The 24,310-nt window shown below is 39.5% G+C and overlaps 1 protein-coding gene across 3 annotated transcripts in view; it reads left to right on the plus strand.

Annotated features, from left to right (window-relative positions):
- Positions 1–24,310, plus strand: part of SPIDR (scaffold protein involved in DNA repair) — a 207,934-nt gene that overhangs the window by 30,163 nt on the left and 153,461 nt on the right. The gene's annotated exons all lie outside the window — the stretch shown is intronic.

Raw genomic sequence — 24,310 nt, forward strand, 5'->3', positions numbered from 1 at the left:
ACAGTATGTACTAAAGTCAGGGAATATGTTACTCTGGTTTTTGGGCCTGGTGCAGCTAATTGCATCCAATCACCTGAGATTCCCGAAACCGCAAATGAAAATATTCTAGGACTTAACAAACTGAAATGCTTCATGTTCCAGAGAGACGAGGTGGTTTAGGAGAAGGGGAGTGGAGCACAGGCCTTGCTGGCTTTTGTGTTCAGCTACAAAATATGAGGACTCGTTGCTTTATCTTTTAATTGTAAGAGATCCCAACTCTTTTTGTCTTTTTGGTTTTTTTTTTTTTTTTTAAACAGCCTGTTCACAGTCTTGAAGGGTGTAAGAACAAACTATCTTACTGAATACATACTTTAACAATACAACAAAAAATTAATCGCACTCTGTTTGAGCTAATTGTCCTGTGCATTTGCTTAGAGGCTGTAAGCCACGCTGCGTGTTAGGAAGACAAGTAGCCTGCGTGATTGCGGTAAGTGTGTCACATCCTGCCCTCAACTTTGCCCTCCTTGGAGGCTCTGGCAGTCTCCCTGTGGTTTGCCCACTAGTCAGCTGGGAGTGGCTCGAGAAAACTTCTCTAACCTGTGGATCTGGTTCTCGAGCAAACTTTCAGACTTTACAGTATCTTGGTGCTCCTTGCCAAGCCCAATTAGGAGAGAAGCGAGGGTACTGGGGCAGGCTTTCAAAGTTTGGAGGAGAACTCATCTGTAATTTTGTGACAAATTTAATTGTGCGTATTCAAAGCATGTTGTGTGGGGATCATTGTGGTGTTTTTTTTTCTCCTTGACAACCCAGTAAACTCCTTCGTAAACATGAGACTACTGAAGAGCTTAGCTCTTCTATGAAAATCTTCCCCCCATCTCTGCTGCAGGAGTAGTGTTTCTGGCTGTGCTTAGAGGGAAATGGGTAGGTAACTGCTTTAGTGATGCATACAGTGTGAATGCCAGTGTTTCTTTTTTAAATAAATATGAACTGCTCCTTCCATAGGGATTTTTAAAGATAACTTATCAAGTCAAGGCATGTTGTTGGAAATTTATGTGTCTTGATATGAATTCCCTGTCATCTGTGTCATCAGCAGTCTGCGTATTTCTTATTTGAATGCCTTTCCTTCCTATAACTTACCTAAGTCTGAATTCACTTTATCTGTGCTACTTATTTAGGGGCCCTCCTTGATCTGGAGCCTGACCATAGAAAGAAGATATTAGAAATTATCTCCACAGTTGTATCTCTTGCTCTGTGAAAATTTTCACTTAAACTTGGTTCTGTCAAATGATTGTTAATTGTTTATAGAGAACTTTTAAATTATTCATTTTTCAAGAAGTCCCTTATTGTACTTTGTCCTGATCAACATTTGTGGGGTTTTTTCCATATGTGAACGTGTTCTTGGTGTATCCCACAGAGAGGCAAAAGAAAATGCTGTAAGAATTGTATTTTTTGTATCTCTCTAGATTTTTTTTACTTTAGGATGCAGTTACTCAGAAAATGGCATTTTGAGCATCAAAAAAATATATTCACAAAACATCAAGCACATGACTTCTTTCTCATCATTTTTTTTCATCCTTGGGGTGTTAAAGCAGAGTTGTTTTCCCCACTGTTATAGTGTTGGAGCTAATACTATTTTAATTTGGAAGGCATAAGCAGGGTTCTGGTTGGAAGAAAAGGACTTTTGAAAGGATTTTCTGTGATACTAAACAGGGACTACTAAAAGGGCCTAATTGCTTCCTATGCAAGTTTTATTGTCTCTTTTGTTAGCAGATAGTTTATTTCTATAGTCGTAATAGTAGCTTGCAGTGTGTAATAGTCAAGGTGAAAAATAATCAGTGCAAATTTCACATATAACACAGGCTCCTGATGTTGGAAGGACTGGCCAGAGATGTGGATCATCTCCTAGATGCATGTGTTGCGTGTCTCATTAGAGAATCTGTGACTAGACAAAAATGTTGTTGTCTTTCAGCTGATGGATGAAGGGTGGTGAAGCGCTGGATCAGCTATTAACTGATGTAGCTTTACAGGTTTGCACTGAAATGGTGGAAGCGGCTTCAGTGGGCTGTCCAGGTAGGGAGCACATTTGCCTTACCACCTCCTGTATTTCCCTCTAACTGCATGGACTGCATGCTAGGCTGAGGATGTGTGTGCAGAAGGTAACGAGGATGAAACCGGATCCATCTTCCTGTCGCCATGGCTGATGGCCTGGCTGGAAGGTGTTGCTGGAGGCTTGTGCTGTCAGGACACTGGTGGGGTTGCAGGTGGCAGGTATGGGCCCTGAATAGGAGACTAGGGAAAGCCCTCTCAGCAGGTATCTGTGAGCTGGTTTTGATACTGCACCTACAGGTGTCAAATGTCTTGATCAGTCACTGAAGAGGAGGATAGGACATTGGAGAGAGAAGGGGTGACAGACAGGAGGGAAAGGGACTTGAGGCAAGGCTTTGGAGAGAAAGAGGGGGAATCCTGGAGGGGGGAAATGCGGAAAAGGGAGATAATAGCCATATGGTATATGGAGGAAGTACATCAAGTTCATGGTTCATTAAGTTCATTTTGCATGTCCTCCTTCTACTTGTTTGCTTTTCATCTCATGACAGAGAGTTAGCATAATCCATTTGTGAGTGACATAACTGTATAACCGATCATCCCCTATAGAAGTATTGTGTGAGGTGCCCGCCGTGTTGCCTCTGTGTGAGGGCTTGGCGAGGACGTGAGTCAGGGGCAGCCCCGGCGCAGCAGCTGGTGTCTGCCCTCCCTGCCTGGCTGAGTGCTGCACTGGAATTTTCCAGGTAGGGCATGGGGAGAGGTGAGAGGGAGAGCGCGTGGGACGGGATTTGGACAGGGAAGGGCTCGTCCCGGGGAGAACTGCCACTGTGCCGAGCTTCTGGTACACGAGGGAACACCAAAGGATATGAATAAATTGAGGGGAAAATGCAGCAGATGCATTTTAAAATATCTAATGGTGCTTTTGCATTTTATTACCTTTTCATTACCATTTTCCTTTATTAATTTGAAACATACACTGACTTTTTTTCTCTCTCTCTCTCCAGCATGGATTTCAACACATTTTTGTGTTGGTGCCAAGAACACTGTGTTCTGTTAAGTCACGGGGTGACGTAGGGCACTGGCTGGCTGCCAACCTGGGTCAAGTTCATTCAAATAAGTTTCAGTGGTGGCTCTTGCTGCCTGAGCCTTGTCAGTCCTGCCTTCGCATGGTAGGTGGCTCTGTTGCGTTAGTTTTCTGAAGAGCTTGGGATTTCAGGGCTTTAAATTTTACAGGCTTTTGAATTTTCTTTAATGTTTGCGGAAGGATTAAAAAAAAAAAAAAATAGCCCGACCTCACGTGAATCTGTGAGGAGAGAAAAGGAGATGGCCATTGGTTTACTGAGCAGAACAAGGTCCGCAAGTTGTAGCATGTGTTAAAGTGTTTTCTTTTCTCTGCTCACTGGTTTTTTTTTGTTTTTTTTTTTACTCCTGTCCTTGTGATGGCTTTTAATCACGGTGTATACTTTGTGTCTTTAAAGCAGGAGCTACTCCTGAGGTTCCAGTGACAAAATCCCGCTCGTGACAAAAATAGATGAAATGGCACATAGTACATGAAAGCGGCAATGGCTGTGCTAGGTTAATCACTTCCCTTTCCTACAGGATTTTGTGTTTTGCTCTCTTAGCCCTGGAGCTTTGGACTGCTCTTAAAAATGCATTAAGTAAAGAAATCTTTTCTTCAGGGTGAGCTTCCCGTGTACAGGATTGTCCCATGTCACGGTGTTGAAAAGTCAGGCCAGTTTTCTTGGTCTCTTCATTCCAGCTTCCCTTTCAGGGGACCGCGTTGTTGCTACTTTGCATAGTAGCATACTTCTCCTTCCTGTAACCCTACCACAAATCACACTAGATCCTCTCCCCTCCCCTTCACTTCCAGTAACTGCTCTGTGAGCAATAATTTTGGAACTACTGGCAAAATAAGAGTCTTTGACAAGCTCATAAAATCCTTACAACAGGATAGCAGTTATAACGCCAGAGACATCACTAAGTGGTCTCTAAGACAACCGTTGATATTTTAGTATTTGATGAGAAACCCATTCTCGTTTGCTTCTGGGATATATTTTTTAAATTAAGAAGGAGATCTCTGAGAAAACTTGATGTTTCTAGAGAGAGGTGATTAGTTTTAAAGAGAATGGTGAAGTGAATTTACAGGTCATGATTTAGATCTGTTTTAACTCTCTCTTACTTGGACAGATTAGACTTTTTCTTTTTAGTTGTGCACCAAGTTTCTAGGTCTTGGCTCACTTGATGTTTGGCTTTTAAGGGAGAGAAACATAGTAGTGTCAGGTTCCCATGATTCAACACCCACTCCTGAGTTACCTGTTGGTACTTGCTGGCTTATCTTCTCTGTGTGGGAGAGTAGAGGATGATCAGATTTGTGTTCATCACTAGGTGTCACTCACTTGCAATTACTTAAGTATGTTTCAGGGCAAAATTAAAAGAAACAAAAAAACTCTCTTGCTTCCTACCTCACCCAAATTGGGTGTGTGTGGGGGAAGGAAATGGTGTGAAATCTGGAAAAGATTTTTTTCCCATCCTTCTTTCCCATAAAACTATTGTATGTGGTGTTTTGTAACTTTATTGCTTTATGGCATATCTTGATCTGTATTTTTGTTATTCTTGTATAGTTCTGTTAATGCAAGATAAAATTTTCTTGTATATTTTCAATGATGTTTTCTTCCCTCTATTATCAAGTGTGTAAAAACTTAAAGAATAGCAGATAGCATTGTAAAAGATATGGAAATCTAGCTCAGGAGAGGTGCAGCGATGGAACTAGGGGATCACTTGAAAGAATGCTTGGACAAAACCAGAGATGACAAGACCCATAAAATTGTTCTTGGGACTTTACCACTGAGCTATGTTGGGCAAAGGATGGTGATTAAAAACTGTGCACGTATAAAGATGATTTATGCTTCTGTTATCTAAAAAATTATGTGGTATGTGGTGCCTCGGCTGGGTCCTGGTCAGCATTCTCCCTCGTCAGGTGATTAGTATGGGGAATGTATGTTCAGTTGTTGAACTATAGAATATTTCAAAAGTCTAACACCAATGCTGAAAAAATAACAGGAGGAGAGGAGGAAGGTTAAGCAGTAAAACTCAGTAGAATTGTTCAGAGCTGTTGACTGAACACCAAATGCTTTAAATATTTAATTCCAGAAGGAGAGTTTCCAGAGAGTGTACAAGTGTCTATGTGGATAACTGGAAACTTTGTTGGCAAGGATGATGATTTTCTTCTCCTGTATCTCCTGCCCTTCCCCATTTTTTTTTTCCCCTTGAAATGTGACGTCTTTTATCCAGCCTGGTTCTGTTGTTCAGTTTGGGGGCTGGGACTGCTGTGGATCAAGACGTTGCATAGACCTTGCCTCCCTTCCTTCAGGTTCCAGTGAACTAGGTCTGTGTTGTGTCTGAGTTTGTCTCCTCAGGAAACTGAATCTCCTGGAGAGTGTCCAGGCAGTGCTTGCTGGGGAAGGTTCTCTAAATGGCTTCAGTGGTGTTAAACGTGGACTTCAGAGTGTCAGTAAAAAACTGGTGGAAAAACTAAAGCTTGTCTATTGTACATTTTCTTTTTCACCCTCTCTCCTGTGTAACTAGAAGCGTTAGTTTAAAAGGTATAGCTATATACAGAAACTACCTTCCCTCATCTTTTCTTATATATCAATAGTAGTGGCTATTTGAGATCAACTACTTTTCTGTGAAAGGGGACCTAAGCCAAGGAAATCCCTCCTACACAGATATCATTATTCCTGTGGACCTGGAGTGATGATTTGCTGAAGGTAACAATAATGGAGCAAATTTGTTGCAAGGTTGAAAATACAGTGAGAAGAGAAGAAAAATATTTCTGTTTTGTTTGTGCTGAATAAGATTCTTAGCACCAGCCTACCCGTCTGCGCAACATATATGTGGATATCCATAGAAGTTATGCGCTAACTGTATAAACAAGTAAATCTCTTAAGCTCTGTGTCAGACTCCATGTTTGCAGTGTCTTTGCTCATATTTAGGCCTTAAAACCAGCGTGAATTTCTTATGACAGTTGAGAAGAAAACACACAGCCTCCACTGATACCTGTACAGATATGACAGAACTCTTAATCATAAGATTTAGTTTCCCTTTGCGAAGATTATAGGTTAAAAGATTCATCTCCTTGTTCTATCTTGGATTACTAAGTGTTTGTGGCTGTGTGTCACTGTATTTATCTAGTCCACATGTTGTATTTGAATTTAACTGAGAGTGTGTTTGAATGAATAAAGTAGCATAATTTCCTTCCCTTCCCCGAAGGAGAGGTGGGTTTCTTTTAAAGTATGGCAGCTATTATGACTAACTATATAATTACACCTTTAATCAGAGTAAAATATTTTAGATACACAGCAGCCCCATTTGGCCCCTCAATGTTGAATTGAAAAGCCTCTAAAGATACATAATATGGCCTGTAGTCATCATCGTCACCTTTAATCACTCAGCATATTAAAGCCACTGTGCAGGAGTTGTACATGGCTGCAGGATTTGCTTTTGGGGGATGGTGGTGAGGGCAGAGAAAAGAAGGAGATGTTGCTCTAAGTTCCTTTTTCTGCTTCTGTATCTGCAAGGACGCTATTGTGTTTCTCTTACTGTCTCTGATCATCATTTTGCCAACATTCAATAGATTTCTTCTACTGTTGACTTGTGTTTGGAGGTAGATGTGGCTCTGAAGATGTGGGGAGAAGTTTTTAGTACATCTGGGCTACTGAAGCTTTTGAGAGGCTGATGGGTGTGGAAAGCAACTTGTTCAATGCACGGTTCAGAGGCATGGCCTCCAGAAAGCCTCTCTTCCTCTAAACAGTGAGCTAGGTGAACTTGTCCCCACAGCTCCTCAAAGACCCAGCTCAGCTACTGTCTATCCCATTTTAGGCAAGTTAAATGCGGGTCTCTAATTTCTGGCATACTGGGATTCATCCTCAAAATAAGAAAAATTTACTGCTACAACTAACATATCAATTTTGTAATTTACACACTCTATCCCCAGTGTTAATCCTATAATTTTAATAAAGCCTAATAAGTGCTGTTTCTTGCAGACCTTAATTATGCTGGCAGCTATTTTTAAAAGAAATCTTTTGCTCTAGTTGAAATACAGTTACTTTCAGTATTTGCTTCTGCTCTGTTTCATGTTTTGCCCGATATGTTTATTCTACATCTTTTTTTGTGCAAAGAGGATGAATAGAGGAGGAAAGGAAGGGGCAGATGTCACATAGTGAAGGAGAAGGGACAACACCATAATGGCAGTTCCGTCAAATAGAGCCAGATGCACGGATTTCACAAGGTGGCACATATGGTGCATTTTTGTTGTCATCTCTGAAACAAATGTGGGCTAGGTTTGGGCTAAAAGGTTCAATGTTGTTGGGAGAAGAACTGAAAATGGCTGAGAATACTATTTGAGAAGGTTAGAAAGAGCTTAGGGTTGTGCCATAGCAACTGATCTCACATGGAAAGGCCCGGAGTTCAGAAGTGAAGCTGGTCTGTGGTTCCAAGACACATTCACCTGACAGAGTTTTCAGGCTTAATTATGCATGGTCTGTTTTACTCCATCAGGAGTGAAAAACTTTGAGCGTCATGTTTGCAAAACGATCATGACAAAGCTAGAGTTTGTTGCCTGTTACTGCATGTTTTCTCACAACTTACTGGGTATACAAATATTGCATAGGGATGTTGGTACAGCACTAAGATAAGGGCAGCAAATTAAAACAAACATAAGAAATGGGAAGGCTTTTGTAAAAATGTGCAGACAACTGCATTCAGCACAACTGTTGATGGCTTGGCCTTGAGCTCAGTTGGTGGACCTGATGCTGCCTGACTGCCAAGATAATGCGTATGATGTAATCATGCCAAGCCCACACTATCATGGTATTACGGCAAAAGCTGTGTCTGTGAACTGGGCACATTCCCAGTTACATTCAGGTACAGTAACAAGGTAATTGGAAAGGCTTTACCAATACTGTATGTGTATAGTACAGCTTGAAGTGGGTGTTTTGATGCATGAAAGGCAAAGTAGGTCTCTTTTGCTGTCCGAGTACTAGAGAACATAGTCTTTAGTTGGTACCTTTTTTATCTAACTCTTGTATTAAATGACTTTACAAGCATGCACCTCTTCCCCAGCTGCAGAGGAACATTTTCTGACAAGATGTAAGAATGGCTATGTAGCATTGACTGAAGATCTGTCTAGCCCATTGGCCTTACTGTGCTTGTGACCAGACGCCCACAATTTGGACACTGGATATAGATGCCAGCTAAGCTAAATGGATTAGTTGGCCAAAAATCGTAATGCCAGTTGCTTTACTGTTGGCTGAATGTGCATTAAAATAATCCCTGATCTTTAGAGAAGACTAGATATTTGAATGCTAGAAAGTTGTGAGTGATAGGCAAAACTTCCACAAAGTATAGCAAGTGTTCTGGTTTTAAATATGTTTGTTATGTATTTCGTAACTGAGAAGGTGCATAATATAAATGTCTTTGTATTGGACAGACAGTGTTAAGGTGCCTACATCTAGCCTGTCTAATTGGTAAATAGGTCCGAATGTAACAACTGCTAGGATATCTGTTATGTCCTTTCAGAAACATGTGTAACTTGATGGGAGATTTTGTTGGTTGGTTGGTTGTTTTTTGTGTTGTTGGAGGTTTTTTTTTTTTTTAATTTTAATTGGAGACATAAGATATTTACATAGTCCTAAACTGAGCTTGTTTATGTAGTTGCATGCAGTTTCTTCATGCAGCCTTCACAAACCCTTCCTGCTTTCTGAAGGTTTTGGAACAGTTAGTTAATTCTAACTCTCCGTCTTCCTCTTTGACTGAAATTTGCAATTTCCTTTCAAGAAACAACTTCCTATTGAGTACTAACTTATCTGACTGCTTTGATGTATTTGAAATTTTTTTCTGAAGTCCTGAATGCATTGCAAAATCCAGTGTGGTCTTCACAGCTTGAATTTCTGCACTGCCTGAATTGAGGAAGTGTAGAAGTGGGTAGGAACTCATCTAACTAACAAATGAAAATCCAATTAAATTGTGCTTCGTCATGCAGTGTAATTGTAAAATTCCAAACTGCAGTAATTGAAATCTGGTTAGGCAGCTAGAGGACTGAATTGTTGCATATTTGCTGTGATCAGCATTGACTTTGGGAAATTTGCCTTTTGGGAGTTGTGTGGATTTCCAAAAAATGCTGCAGCATATTTGGAGGCAGATACAGGAATGGGCTGATTTCTGCAGTGCAGCCGATCGTCATGCCAGAACTACAGGAATCTAAGTCCTGGCCTGCAAAATAGCCATTAAACTTGGATTTAGATGTCTGTGTTCTGTATACAATGAACAGAAGAGCTTAAGTGCTAAATACCAGGATTCCCAGCTACTGTCTTTCTGACCAAGGAACGCTTAAGCTCCGTGGTGTTCCTGCATTTTATCTAATGCCTGTTTGATGTGGAGCAGGGACTGGAGCTTTTAAAGACCCTTTGAAGCTTGTGGTTTTTTCCACAGTGGCCCAGCCTTCGAGGGAGAGGTAGAAATGACCTCCTCATTGCTTTGTTTGGCGGGTTGAGCGCTTTCCTGAAAGGGAGGGATTTAAACTCTCTTAAGCTAAAGATGGTCTTGCTAGAATTTGGGTTTCTTTCTGCTTAGGCTGAAATGTCTGGAGTGTTACAGAAGAGTTATGTGTTTACTGTTGTGGATGTGCTTTTCAATGCCCGCAATGCATACAGCATGCTGTGAGTGGAAATCTCTGCAGAGCATAAATCCACGCCTACTGAATTAAGCCCCTAAACAGGCTTAGGTACAGAAGTACCAACTTTGTACTCACAGGCTTAAATGTGACATAAACTACGAGCCTGCAGAGTTGCATTGCATCTGGGTATGTCCAGAAGCAGTGCTTTAAGAAACTCTTTAAGTACTAGGTAGTGAAAAAGCTGGGTTCATCAGGAGACTTTGGGGACAGAAGTGGAAGATTTTGTGACTGACCTCTTGGACTTTGATGTCTAAATGCCATCAAAGTGCCTCTCAGAGTCTGAGTCTTAGCTTTTATAGTTGAAGATAACCTTATGTATTTACATGCATAGAACACTGAACAGTTTTTTCTTTTGTGGTCTCCCCGAAGTTACCAAAGTAATCAATAGTCTCCTATTTTGAAGAGTTAAACGATTAAGTGAGGACCTTCAAGAGTCTTTCAAATTTGAATGTCTGCTTATGCTAAATTCAAATGCAGATGCTTTGCAGTTCTGCTTTCCTCACCCCTGGATGCTAAGCCTTAGTAGTGCTCAGTGCTTTTATGTGGAAGTTGGTGTCTTGGGAAAATTTTGTGTTAAACAGTGTCTCCCCAAACCACAGGAACTGATGTTGGATCCAGTCTTAAATGTCAGGCTTTCTGACTCAGTCCTGTGCATACACCACTAGATCACATTTTATTGTGAAGGTTCATGTGTTCAGGCAATACTTCATAAACATCATGTGCTTTTTAAAGTAGATCCTTGGGTTCCTATTACAGCTGTGGTTTCCTCTTCTGTATCTGAAATAGGGAATTCCCCACATTTCTCCCAAGAGCATTTATTTGGTAAGTTCTGGGTTGTGCCCTCTCCCTAGAAATCTTCTGGTTCAATTTTACTTGATTGGTCATGAGCAAACTCTTTTGGTGGTGGTTGCCATCTACAGCAAATAGTGTTCCTCTGCTTCCACCAAAGTGGTTTATGTTGTCTGTCAAACTACTTCAGACATCTTCTGTGCTTCTTTCTGCCAGGGTTGTATCCACAGAGAGGCCACATTTGTGCATCCAGTGTTCACAGTCTTGGCCGTGATATGTGGTAATATTGTAATATCTAGAAAACCCATGCATATAAATCCAGTGGTGTTAGTTTCACAGAAAACCTGATTTATATGCTTTCTGGATCCTCTCCCCACACTATGCGTTTTAAATGGTTGTTGAATGAAAGAGAGGGACTTTTCTGATCTGCCTCTGTTTTTCCTAACTTCCATACTTGCTGTTCAGGACATGAATAAACAGCATTGGTTTAATGTCATCAAAGTCCTAGTTTATCAGTATAGCATCACTTGAAACTACAGAACCTCTTGGAATGTTGGCCTTAAGTTTTGAGGTTTTGAGTATAAGAAAGCATCGCTGCTTTTGCTCGCTATTTTTGTGCAGTATGTTTCTGTAATCCTTCAAATGTAAAGTTAGCTGCCATGAAAGTCCTGCAAATATTTTTCTATATTTGAAACCAATTTCTAGAGTATGTATGCATGCATAGTGGGTTGTGGACTGATGTGGAGTTCAGTTTTGGGGCAAGGAGGAGTGAATGTGTAGGTGGATGCATCTGCTTTCTACATATACTGTTCTTCCTTTTCTGTTTAGTAAAATCTATGTTGAATTATTACAGCTTTACATAAAAGAAGTTAGTGAAGATAACTGAAGTTGCTATTCTGCAAAAAGCAGAGTGAATTCAGGAACCCCTTTATAGACAGAGTCCTCATAGTTTAGGCAGAACAAGCTAACAGGTTAACATTAGGTATATAAAAATACACAAAGACAAACATAAAACTGGGGAGAAAAGTACGTGAGGTTTCCTAAATGGAAAATGACAGGTTTGTTTAAATATAAACAAATAAATGTAAATGCTTATGCTCGAGATGTAGTGGGGTGTGTGCATATACACATGCGTTTCTTCACTGCGGTGTTTGAGAGGGTGGGTGACTTGTTAAATTGAATTTTCAATTTCTTGAGCACTTTTTCCGTAAGAAGTGGATGTCCCATCAGGTAGTCTAAATGTAATTGTACACTTTGCTATTTTGCGTAGGGTAGGCTTTGCATTCCTTCTATAAGTGCATTCCAGGAATAATAATACTTCTGTTTGGCTGTAGTGATGCAATTTTCCAGGACTTTTGTTAATATAAAAATGGAAAAAAAAAAAAAAAATCACTCGTTTGATGGTACTCTTACCAATTGACACAAAGGGTCAACTTTTGATCTAGAAACTCAGCTCCTCCTCCTTTGTAAGTGATTAGTACATAATGGAATCCCTTTGCTTTCGGCAATTTGGGGGGAAAATGCATTTAAAATGTCTAAGATTTCCAAGTGTAAATTTGGCTGTAGTAGATGTCAATAAACACGTCAAAAGGATTTTTATCCTGAAGTCTTGGTATGTGTTATGTTATGTTACTGCTCTGAATTGCAGTAGCTCCAGTGGAAATCTTAAGTCAGCGTTTTGGAAACCAAGAGTTTAAATGATGCACTTGTGAGTGTATTTTTACATTATTTTGACAGAGGAGTTTGAAACTGAGAAACAATCTTTTCTACAAGAATATTAAAATTCTTGTCTGAATCCTGAAGTTATATTCCCCTTTATGCCTAGACTAAATCAACTTGCACCATTATATGACACAACTGCATTTGGTTTTATTCTGAATTTTCTTAACTGACTTTTTTGCTTTATCTTAATTAGTGTATAGTTTGCTTTTAATGAATTAACTCTAGAAAAAAAACGTGGTACCTACCATTCTGCCATTGTCTAAAAACTTGCTTTAACTTTGGCTCTCCTTATGTAATACATTGATAGATCTGTGTAGTTACTGTCCTTCACATTGAACAGAAAATACTGTATGAGTTGGAGTTTAAATCATTGAAACAGCAATATAGATAAACCGATGAGGCTTTTGGCAAGTAGAAAGCAAGATCTTGCTCCACTGCAGTCCTACCCTATATCGTACACTGAAAAATGACCCTTGAAGCATGTGAAATTCTTTGGATTTTAAAAGACTGGGGGGTTTTTTTTGTTTGTTTGTTTTTTAAACCAGCTCTGCTGCAATGTCTTGCCCATCTTTCTGATCAAAATGAAATTGCTGTTGTTGTGAGCTGGGGAATGCAGATCATCCAGACAGCAGTTTAGGTTACTATATGCACAAGTATCTATTTGGTGATTTGGAGTGGGGACTAGAAAATGTTGCAGTGTCTTAGGTAGTTATAATACTCTGGGGACTGTTCGTTGCTACCAAAGTAATATGACTGCATGCTCCATTGCTGTCTAACCACTAAGAAAAAAAAATTCTCATTAAAATAGTTGCCAATAAGACGAGCACAAAATTGATACAGTGGATGCCAACATTTGTACTTCTGCATTTAGGCAATAAAGCTGCCTGTATCAGACGCTTCCTAAAAATCATGCAGCCAGATGCTCAGAACTACTTGAGCACTTTCTTCAAAGCTGCCGTTACTGTCCCTCTCTTTTCTCAACTCTGCTTTTTACTCTCCCCCACCCCAACTTGTCAGTGCTAAGCACAGCTCCAAGAGCAAGACCTCCAGCTGGTGGTGCTTGAGGGTTAACTGCTGTTTAATAAAAAATATTTTTCTTCCATTTACTTTTAGAACAAACTTTGGGCCCGGGTTTGTGGCCCCAAACATTTCAGGAAATTGCAGCTTGCACAGTATTTTTAGTTGCTTCATAAATAACATGTACGTTTTTGATCAGAATGCTAATAGGTCACTTAAACCTTTTTTTCTTGAACTTTTGCAACACTTTTAAAAAATCCTGCTAGCTGCAGAGTTCAGTGTGAAGGACAAATATCACAAGTATTTTTACTTTGGGAAGGGGAAAGTAAGCAGAGAATGTTTAATAGTATCCAGAAGGACACATTTTATTTTTAAAAGCTCTTCCTAGAAGCTGAATTAACTTGTATTAATGCTAATGCTAAAATTAGGACTATCTTGTCAGCTTTGAACTTCTCTTATATTTTGAAAAAAGGAAAGGGGGGGGACACACACCACCCTCTGAATCTTGCAGAGGTTGCATTTTCCGTGTGTAAATACACATTGACATGTGCTAACCTAATAGAAAAGAAAATGACAGTTCTGTGTGATTTTTATCCCTCCCTTCCTGAAGTAAAGCAAGCATTGATTTGAGAATGGATGCGAAATTGAGCAATCACAATCTCTTGATCTGGTTTGAGATAGTGGAGGCATGAGGCCAAAAGATATTGGTGACTGCTGTGGAAACCAGTCAACTATTGCTTTTTAAAGTGTGTTAAAGTGTGCAGACAGGCACTGGGGCTCTTTTTTTCTCTTTGCCTCTAATTGAGAAGCATTATCTTAATACTTTTTAATCTTCCTACTTTATGCAAGCTTTATAATCCTTATAAGGAACTGCTTAGTACAAATTACTGATGTTTGTATTTCAGGGCTCTTTTCTTTGCAAGTTCTGCATGCCAGTTGCTAGCCAGTTCTTAGAGACTTGCAGTCCATTGAGTTTAATTGTTCAAGGATTGTATTTGATTACTGCCTTACTGGGACATTCCAAGTGTGTTTTTCCTGGTATGTTTATGTGGTATGCTTATTTACTAATAAAAGTTTTAAGTATCTGTGATTGTCTCCGTGTGTCCTGTAATGTCTGTTATACCCATATTATGGCAATCATGTCACTGTATGTAATGTACACACATATATTACAGCACACGTGTTTTTATTCTAATCTAGGTCTCAAAGGAGTTTTAATTGGTCTTCACTTTGAAATCTTTTCATGTACTGTGAACAATCAGCGCAACTACACGTGTCATACTTAAGACAGTATTGCAGCAGTTAGCACCTCTGAATTTCTCTATAAAATGTGTATTTATAACAACATTACAATTTTCAATTACAATGCCTTACCCAATTGATAGTTACTTTATTTTCCTTCTGCTCCTCCAAAGTTTAGGCACATGATCTAAAAGAAAATCTGTAAACTTAGTGTTGGGCTCCTTTTCTTTGTTCCTTCTCCAGACAGAATTAATTTCAGCAGAGTACATTTAATATATTTTTTTAACTAGTTTTCTTGTTTGGTGTTCTTTGGCTTACTTGGAAAAGCAATTAAATGGGTCTTCTGTTTCTTCAGTCTGCCTATAAGCACTCTCATCATTGTTAAAAATCAGCTTAGGTGGAGGTGGTGCTTTTGTATGCATACACGTACTGTCATCGCTAACACAGTATTTCAGACGTGGTAAGACATTTCCTGCCCTGAAATGTTTGCTGTTTAAAATAGTTTTAACAGCGCAAAAACATGAAACGATGTTCTAGAAAAGGTAGGCTGTGGAAGGACTTCTGGAGAGGAGGGAAAGGGTCGGAAGAAGTTAGAAGTGAAGAGGAGGGAAGAAATGAAGCGACTATTTTAGGCTTTGGGGGCAGTACCACAGGCGCTGTGAAGCAATAAATGGGGCAAAGGGGAGAACAGTCAAGTGAGAAGAATGTGGTGTGAGTGGGAGTAGAAGAAAATGAATGTAATGCACTGCGCTGCCCAGCAGCCCGGTGTCTCCTTAAGCTGCCAGTGCTGTAGCTGTGAGCGCTGGCACTGCTGGAGCTGGAAGTGCAGAGTCTGAATTTCAAGACTTGTCTGTGTACCTCTGTGGAAATTATGAACAAAAAAATTTCCACTAAGTGCTGAGCATTATTGCAGAAATGATGCCTGTATTGCATTTGTGTGTTTTACAACACTGTGCCAGTTGTGTTTCCTCTCTCTCGTTTTCTTTTTTTTTCTTTTTTTTTTTTTCCGTTTTTGATAAGTGCTTTTCTAAGGGGTTTCACAGGAAACTGCAGGCAGATCAACCAAAGATGAGAAGTCAGTGTGCATAATTTGTACTTCACTGAGTATCTGCGTGGAATCTCTCATTTAGTTATTCTGGAATTGCTTCCTTTCATCTCAAAAATAATATGCTTGCAGTTATCACCTAGTTTTTGAAGGAGAATACATAATACAAAAGGTGTTTTAAAGTCTTTGTTCCCTGTTGAGTCTAAACAGTGACATTATTGTGAGAGGTATTTTCTCATGGTTTCTTTTTTAGAAAGAATTTTTTAAAAAGCTTGCAGGGTTATTATTCATAACTGTATAGGCTAAAGATATGAGAGAGAAGCAATTTTATAAGGAAAGGTTTAATTTATTTAGGTGAAATGATTTATTTGGAGTAAAAAAACTTCACAAACTTTTGGGACCTATAGAAGGGCTTAGTGCTGAAAGCTTGTCTGTTTTCCCACAGTTATATCTGTTTGTCTAGTAAAAGATATTACCTCTCATTATAAGTATTCGTTCTCTCTGAAGACTTGGAACAAAACAAAAGAGTTGCTTGAAGATGGAAATGTATTTCCTCCCTTAACAGTTCCTACTGAATCCTGCAGGTGTTTAGTCTAGGTGCTTTAGGATTTAGCTCATAAATAATAATTTGGCTTTTAATCATGCCTTTCAGTTGAGGCCTCTTGTTACATCCAAGCTTTAACCCGGATGATTACCATAGCATCACCTAAAATAGAGACAAAAAACCTGAGGTTTCATGGCCTGAATCCACTAACTTTAATAAATGAAACTGAGTGAATAACTACAAACAAAGAATGTGAAAGTAGGTTATCAAACCATGTGATAACATCTGTTCCTTGGAAACATGAAAGTACCTATTTCTGTGTCAAGAACTAAACCCTGTTTTAGTGGTATTGTAAGCTGACTACAATTTTCTCGTGTGCCCAAACTTCAGTGTATAATGTTGAGGCTTCTATGTGAAATGATGTAATTATCTGCGTGCCCTATCAGAGTCAGGTATTTATATTTGAAAACCTGTGTCTCTATCATTTGGAGGATCCTTATCAAGATGAGAGCTCAACTGCGTGGGATAATATGCAGTTGCATGAGAGGAGACCTGGTTCTGTCCCTGAATAGTTTGCAAGATGCAACACGTGAAGTGGCGTCTCCCCCTTCCCCCCTTTTTTTAAGGAAGGAATGGAGAACAAGGGTTATGGCAATTCACTTGAGTGTAACATTGGCTAACAGTATGCATAAACTGGTCCAAATTGTCTTTAACAGCCAGTCATTTTCCCTGCGAGAAACTGAAGATGTTCTTGTATGATGGAAAAAAAGATTAGAGAAAGCAGAAAAAGCACTTGTAGGTTGTCTGTATTGACATTTTTCAGTATTGTTGGGTCTATTAGAAGTTGGCTATTGCTCCAGTTACAGACTGATGGAGAGATCCGTGGTAATGCAGAAAATTAGGAAGTGATAGATTGACTTCTTAATGCTAAAGCTTCATTAAACTACTGAAATGATGCTTTTAAGAGGTGCAGTTGCAGCACAAGTGCTATAGATGCCAAGATTGCAACAGGGTTTTCCTTACGCTCCGTACGGTACAAATCAGTATCCCTTAACTGCTGTTGGGTAAACTTCTGCTTCGTACCCATTTTGTACCTTAATAGCTCACTGTTCCCTACTATTCTTTCCTGCCCTTGTGCCCAGCAGACAGGCGTTTTGTCCGTCTTACCTTCAGAATTGCTATTTAATTCTACATCTAAAGAGTATGCTTAGAAATAAACGCAGTGCTTCTTGCTTTACTGACTTATTTTGTATAAAAATGCACTTGGGCTGAGAAGACAGCCTCACCTGTTTCGGTCGGCTGATCCATGCCTTAGAACAACCTGTTCTGGGAGAGGCAGGCTGGAACAGCTTGTGGATGTATCTCCAGAGGCATAGCCTGCTAAACCTGTTTGCCTTGTAAAAGCTGAGGTTTCTGCTCAGGATTAGAAGTTATGGCTTCGATTTCATGATTTCATCTTCCTTAACACTTGTGTGGTAAGGCTTTACCTGGCTTTAAAAAAAAAAAACCAAAACAAAACAACAAAAACAAAAGTCAGTAAAATACCATCTTTTCATTAGGTCTATAAAAAGTCTGTTTTGTTGTGATTTAAATCACTCCTCTCCCGAAGTTTTTCTTTCAAAGATCAGATATTGATGTTGATTTTTTTTTTGTATGTGCAAAATCTTATTGTAATATTATTTTTTCCGTTCTTGTTTTTTAAAACGATTAGTGCTGTGTGCAGGATACTGCCTGCCAATGGTGTATGTGTACAGGAGTACGTGTGAGAGCTCAAACCAAACAAAAACATGCACCTCTCCCTTTACAAAAAAGAATGCACAACCAAACATACTGCATGCAATCCTAATCGTCACCTCATTTTCCACTTCAAGGTGGTATGATCTACACAAGATATGGGAGCTGATAAATGATGATACAAGTTATTTATTTCATTGTTTGTTATTTAATGTGTGATATAAAACACCAGTTTGTGGGCTTGTGTACTGTACTTCAACTTCCTCACTCTTTGAAGTGTGAGAGGGAGTTTTCCTGTCTGTGTTGCCCTCCACGCCTTTTCTTGGTTTCAGAAATCGTGCAGGAAGCCCAGCGTCGGAGGATAACTGGCAGTCGGACTCGAGAGCAGCCGTATCGTTCCATTAATTTCTGCAGAGTTATGTCAAAGCCCTTTCAACTTCTTCAGTCCATGAAAGCATCTCTGAAACTGTCCCATTTGCTTTTCTTTTGATATCAGCAATTGGTATTTTTCCTTTGAATTGAATCCTACTTGGGCTAACCTTTTAAGACAGTAGCTAATGCAGCTGTAATTTTTGACAGACCTTGCAGAATAAATGGGGTTAAACATGGGTAAGACTTCCCCAGGAGCTCTCCAAAGGGAAGCTCAGCAGTGTAAGCAGTGGTGCTTAAGGTTTAGTAGCTGGCCTCCTTCATCCAGAGATAATCATGAATCAATTTCCTTTATGATAGGAAGCACTGGGCTGCTGGATGCGATGAATCCTTTTTGATTAGTCATAGAAGAGGAGTCCTAACCACTTGTTTAAAGGTCTCAAAACACCATTAACAGGAGATTAGGGTGCAGTCTGTGACCAGATTCTGCTTTGAATAATTACAGTGTTGCTGCCTACACTTCTCCATATTCAAGTAGATACAGCATTCTTCTTTGCTACTTGGCATAAATGATTTTGTGTGCTAATAACTACTGCATTCCAGCCTCAGGGTGGTGGCATCTAGGAGATAGCAAAAATGCATTCCCATGTCCGTGTTAAGGGAGATGTTGCTGAAGTTTAGTAGTGGCCGACCAGGGAGAAAGAAGCAAAGCCATTGTCAGCTCAGTGGTAGTTGCTCTTGGAGAGTCCCAGAGAGATGCTTGAGGTGGCCATTCTTGTGCCCTTGAAGAGCATATGGCTCTGTTTCCTGTAATGGCAGCCACAAAATGCTAATGTGTGTGGAACAGGACATGTCATTTCCTAGTGCACTGGACCAACACCACTGATAAATATTTAGGACAGATCAGATGATCTGAGCGCATGTGCTGAGGAGGAATGTTGTACTTAGCTAAACAACTAGGCATTATCTGAGATCCACTTTAAATATACACTGTCTCTGTAATAACACTGGGTGGTTGTTCCACATAGAAAATTTCAGTTAATCTGCTGTGTCAGTTTGGGCTTGCAAGTCCAAAAATATCTTGTAAGTGATTTATGTCTTTCATTGTTGTTCTTTTTTGTCATATGGTTATCTCTGCCCACGCACTGCTACCTCATCTTGTACGTTTTGTGTGCTGTTCCTGTGGTTATTCCATGAGAAGAAAGCTTGGTGTCACCCACAGAGCGGCACACACCTAGCTCTGCACTTGAACATTAAGTTTCTTGTGTGAAGGTATATCTGAATTTTATCTCTCTCGAGTGAAAGTAGCTAGCTTACCAAGAACCAAATTATTTCTCAAGATACTAGGAAAGTATTTGGCATAGACTTCAGCGCTTCAGTTAAAGCTTCAGAAAACACAAAGCTTTGAAGAGAACTGCAAGCTTTAAGTCCTTTATATCTTTAATTATCTTTATAGAGCTGAATAATATCCTGTACTATCTGTGCGCACAATGCTTGAATTAATTTTGTGTTGATTAATTAAGGGGAAACTTCTTTTCTTTTACCTTTACCCTACTCCCTATAATCCTGCAAGCCAGCTTCTGGTGGAGTTAGCTTCAAGCATTCATTAGCATAGCCTGGGCCTTTGACATACGGGACTGGTGATTTATGCTTGTGAATATTCATTATAGCAAATCCAGTGGCTTTTCTGCTCACTCTGTTTTTTGGAGAGTACCATGCAGGATATAAAATCTCCTTGCAACCTGTAACTATTTCCCTGGGGTAGAAGTTTGCTGCATTTGAATCCCTTTGCATGCATGACAGGAAAGAGTACTGGTAGTGCAAATGAGCATTGCTTATCAGAAAGGAAGACTGTATAAAGGAGAGGTGGTAGGATAGTCGCCTAAGTTCACTGTGTGTGTTTGTTAATAGCAGTCAGCTTCCACCCATCTTGAGAGCTGTCATGAGAGCACAGTTAGGAGAAATACAAATTAATTCTGAAAAGAGTAAGGGAATCAGAAAAGAGAAGAAGATACTCCATGAGAGAACAGGCAGGGGATAATAGAAAAGGCTTCCAGAGTTAGAGGCAAAGATATGTGAAAGAACAAGTAGGAAAGAAAATGCCACAAGATTCATTTTCCTCTGTATGTACAGTGATCAAAGTCTGAAACTCTCAAATACTGTTTCCATTTCTGACGTAACTTGGCTCTGTGACCTTGAGAAAGCCTGGTTCTCTAAGGTTGCCATCTGAGAAACCCTATTAGTTCTTCTGCTATTTGAGCTAAGCTGTAGTAAAATAACAGGAGGGAAGAAATTTATTATTTTTAGGGAAGGAAATGACAGACTAAGTGACCTCCATCTGCAAAAAGTTATTTCAGTGTCTATATAGAATTTGATAGCCATTTTTTGTCAGTAAGAGGAGATTCGGACATACTGCAGCATGCTGAAGCATCTTAGTTTCAGCTGATGAACTTGTTCAGAATATCTGTGAGCTTTTATTGAGCTTCATATCTGCAAAGTATCTTCATACCAGCTGGAAAAGATTTACAATGTTTTCTGAATGTACAATGACTGAACAAGTGGAAGTGTTTAACCAATACAAAAGTAGGGTGTATATAGTGATTTTTTTCCACAGAAAAGTTTCACTGAGTGATGTATCTTGGGAGGAGAGCCAAGGGGATGAGAAGCTCTCCCAGCTGCTCATCTCCTTGGCTCTAATTAGCAATCACTGTATGAGAGCGCCTTTTTTAAAAAATACAGATTTAGGATTGATATGTTAGCTTTCTCTTTGTACAGAAAGTTTTGTATGGTTCTGCTTTCTGTGTTGAAGCTGGAAACTTCAAATGGAAATGTAACACTTCTCATGTTAACTTACTGCTATTTTGTTGATAAGAAATATCGAGTGCTTATTGAAGTGATCAAATATTTCTTGCTTCCATCATTACTGAAGTGAAAAGGTAATTTTTTTCAGACCTTTTAGAGGCAAATGCTGTGCAGATTGCAAAGGTACTCCCAAAGAATTCACACGGTGTTCAAGGTGAAGCAACAGGCAGCTGAAGCAAATCTCTTGAGGGTGAGGGAGGGAGTACTTGGTCACAGAAGTAACAGCATGGTATCTTCTGTACTGCCTGTGTGCAAAATCTGTGTGCTTATCATTTCACTGAAGTCAAGAGTTTTGTCTTTGAACAATTGGGACCAGGATTTTACCATTTCTGTGGTTGGATTTTTGGTGATTTTTTTTTTTTAAATGAATTTAAATTGACACAGGTAATCATATATTCTTTAGCAATCTTAACCATTTAGCCAGGGGTATTTGCTGTTTCTCATTCTGGTTTCTATTTTTACATTTGTACCATCCTCTATGTTAGCTAATGCTGGTGAGTGCTGTCAAAAATACACCATAAATTAATTAATCTTGAGAGCTCTCTTGATGCATTTTGATTTAAGCATGCTTATCTTTAAAATAGTCCTGTATGCTCAGCTACAGTACTCACTGACTTCTTTGTTTTGCTGTAGCCAAATCTTATCTGAAAAAATGGCATTTATACTAAAGTAATTTCTCCTTAAAAGAAAGAGCCATAAAAGAGGACCATTTAGAACCTTTCAAATTAAACCAGTCACAGAGCAAATCGATTTACTCTAAAAGTGAACAAAATGAGCCATGTTTGTTGTTTTAGTGAGAGAGAGATTGAGGTCAGCCCCTGCATTTTTTTTCCACTTAGCCCTTGACATGGAAAAGTGGTTAGCATGATATAAAATAGGGTGTTGTGGCAAGGCCATCATTGGAAATGATAGGTAAATCTTAGTGAACAGTCTACTACCAAGTATTTGGAGTGATTGGGATATATGGGAGACAGTCATGGAAAACTCCAGGATGGAGATGATTAGATTGGGCTCAGGGGTTGGAGGAAGGGACTGAGGTAGGGAAACTGAGTCTGTGTGTAGTGGGGAGCATTGTACCTTCAGCCACTATAACCGAAAATTACTATATTTCGAAATAATAAGCAATGTGGAAAAGTCAGCTGCTTTTAATTTGACACTTCTCTGTGCTTAGCAATGATGCTCTTCAGAAACTTTTAGTGATATTACTGGGGGTGTTATTAAAAAAAAAAAAAAACACTTTTGAAAATTCAGCTTTGTAATGTTTAAGATATTGATAAAAAGTGTCTTCACTATTTATGATTGATTGTTTTAAAGTGGAACGTAAGAAATTAAATGAGGGATTTTTTTGCCAGCTGTCCACCATCATAATGTTGGTAGACATGCCAGCTTGTGTACTGGATACTTGAAAAATCATGTTTGTATGTTTTGAAAATATTTTTCTCCTCAGACTGTATTTCTGATGGTGGCTACAGTTAAATAATCTATGGAATGGGAAGGTTGAATTTTTCTTCTTTGTTTTTCTTCTCCATTTTTATAGCTTCCACTTTTAAGAAAAATTTCCAACTGACCAATTAAAAAAAATCACCAAAACTCTAACAAGCAAACAAACGAAAACAAAAACTGCAAAGTACCGTTTCCTTGGGGAAGTTAAGTCTAAACAAATATACAATAATAAATATTAGCAGAAGAATTAAATTATTTATTAGACAATCTTTACTTAGGAAAGTTTCTTAACTCTTACAACAGTCAGTGGGATTAAAACATGTGCCTAACTTGAAGCACATCCCAAGGGCTTTCTAATTTGCATTTTACTTGCTCAAAGAAGGTGCAGTGGATATTGTAGCAATTCAAGCAAATTAAAGTATTCCTAAAGGAAAAGAGTCCATCAGAATGGTGTTTTAAGAATGAAGTGCTTGCTTACAGCTTTCGTACTGTTTGAAACCTTTTATTTCTGGCTCTTTTCCAATGTGGAAGGAGTTTGTTTTCAGAGAAATATTGTTGCCAAGGGACGAATGTTGACTGTGTTGTGTTTAAAACAGGCTGATATTAATCACATTTTTTAGCTATTCTCCTTCTCTGGATAACTTTAAAAGGTCCTTCCAATTTCCAGAATATTTAGGTAAGCTCTCAGACCATGAACGCCATGTCTCATCATTTACATGAAGAATGTATTAAAGAACTGGCAAGAGCTGAACTAATTTTTGTGCACAGTCGAGAAATGTTGGTTTCAGATGATTACACTAATTAATAACATACAACAGCATTAGTGAATGCAGTGATTTCCCTCCCTTTCCTCTTTTATCTTTAAAGTCTTTATCTGAGCCAGTTGTCAGACAACCTGTGTGGAGAGCTGCTTACTGCATTAGACCAGAGGAACAGGCTAATTTTTTTCAGGACCTATTCTGTGATTGGGGCAGCATGATTCTGTGATCAGGGCAGTCTTTGGGGTTTTCCAGTTCCCTGTTGATAATGTGAACCTAATGTTTTGCATTGGGTTTTGATTCTTTCAAGGATCAGGCTGAGTTAGTTAACTTGCCTCTTGTACAGAACAGTTTTGTGCAAGCCTCCTTGAGTTGGGCTAGTGCTGGTGGTCCCAGTGATGGGGCTGTTACTATGCTAACCCCACCAGAACTTGCACAGTGTCTTTTTTTTTTTCCAGCTCTCTCCTGAAGACTGAGCCCAGCTCATGTTTCTTAGTCTTCTGCCTATTTCAGAGTTTTAGATCATTTCATTCCGTACTAGGTAAAATGCCACTTTCCAAGTATTTTTGCTTAATACTCGGTACTTTCAGAAATACTGGGTCAAGAGAGCATAATGTACATAACAACTGTGCAGAGCTCACCTTAGGGTGCCAACACAGCTGCCTTGCCCTGCTTGTGCGGGAGCCCTAGAGGAGAGTAAAACAAGCTGAGCCAAAGCAGGTGAATTTTCCTTGCCAGCCCTCTCCTCAGCCTTCCATGCCTCTTTGCAGATTTGTTTTTGAGCCTTCTCATCCCCTACTCTCATCCCTCCTTCAGTGGGATGAGTTCAGAGTGTCCTGTGAGTTTCTGGGAGAAGAGCTCCGGCAAGGTTTTATGAGTCTGAACTCCAGCCCTGCTTGCTCACGGCCCTGGCTGCTGACCAGTGATTGATCCTCCCTGGAGCTACCTGGATGTGGCCTGATAGCTTATGCTCAATTTCTGAAACCTTCCTGGGAAGCTATAGGCCTGCTGGACATGGGTGAAGGCCAGCT

The sequence above is a fragment of the Mycteria americana genome, chromosome 2 (assembly GCF_035582795.1).
Source record: "Mycteria americana isolate JAX WOST 10 ecotype Jacksonville Zoo and Gardens chromosome 2, USCA_MyAme_1.0, whole genome shotgun sequence".
NCBI classification, from domain to species: Eukaryota; Metazoa; Chordata; class Aves; order Ciconiiformes; family Ciconiidae; genus Mycteria; species Mycteria americana.